Raw genomic sequence first — 691 nt, forward strand, 5'->3', positions numbered from 1 at the left:
GGGGGGTCTGGGGGGGTCCCAAGGTTCAGGGCTCACCTACCGGGAGTCGTTGTAGAGCCGCCAGCCGGCCGCATCCCGGCACAAGGCGGTGTAATGGCCGTAGTGAACGCTGCCCGAGTGGTTGCACAGCGCGTACAGGCTGTACACCGGGCTGCCTGGAGGGGACAGGGGGCGCACAGAGGGGCTCGGTGCCGCCTTCGGACCCCCCCGGACCCCCCCAGACCCCCGGCCTCTCTCCTCACCTGCCTTCTCGCTGGCGAACTCGCGCAGGTTGAGCTGCTGCAGGGGGAAATCGACAAAGACGGAGCATTTCTTGATGGAGTACCGAGTGGTGGAGAAACGGTTGAGGTCTGAGAAGCCACCCGTTAAGGGACAGCGACCCTAAGAGGAGCCCAACCCCGTCGCCAAAGGCCCCCCGACCCCACAAGGATACGCAGCACCAGGACGCGGGGGAAGCGCTGGATCGTCAGCTTCTTGGTGCTGCGCGTGCGCTGCCGGCACTTGTCGCACACAGGGGCGTTTTCTGAGTCCAGCTCCTCTTCCTTGGTGAAGAGGTTGAAGCAGTCGTGGAGGGAAACCTTCCCCCCTGCAAAGCTCTTCTGTAGGGGCAGAGCTCGGTTGTGGGGTCGGTGGGGGGGTGGAGAGGGGGAGAGGGGAGGGAGAGGGGATGGAAGGGGGAAGGAGAGGAAGG

At 65.3% G+C, this 691-nt stretch overlaps 1 long non-coding RNA gene across 1 annotated transcript; it reads right to left on the bottom strand.

The window, feature by feature from the left end:
- Positions 1-6: 6 nt before the first annotated feature.
- On the bottom strand, positions 7-604 carry LOC122192593. The gene is made up of 3 exons (XR_006182644.1): positions 434-604; positions 243-350; positions 7-155 (listed from the first exon to the last, which is right to left on the bottom strand). It is a non-coding gene; the product is annotated as an uncharacterized LOC122192593 (long non-coding RNA).
- Positions 605-691: the final 87 nt, after the last annotated feature.

This window comes from Lagopus leucura, unplaced genomic scaffold, assembly GCF_019238085.1.
Source record: "Lagopus leucura isolate 7727_CA_CO unplaced genomic scaffold, USGS_WTPT01 31415-0_obj-0_obj, whole genome shotgun sequence".
In the NCBI taxonomy this organism is placed as follows: Eukaryota; Metazoa; Chordata; class Aves; order Galliformes; family Phasianidae; genus Lagopus; species Lagopus leucura.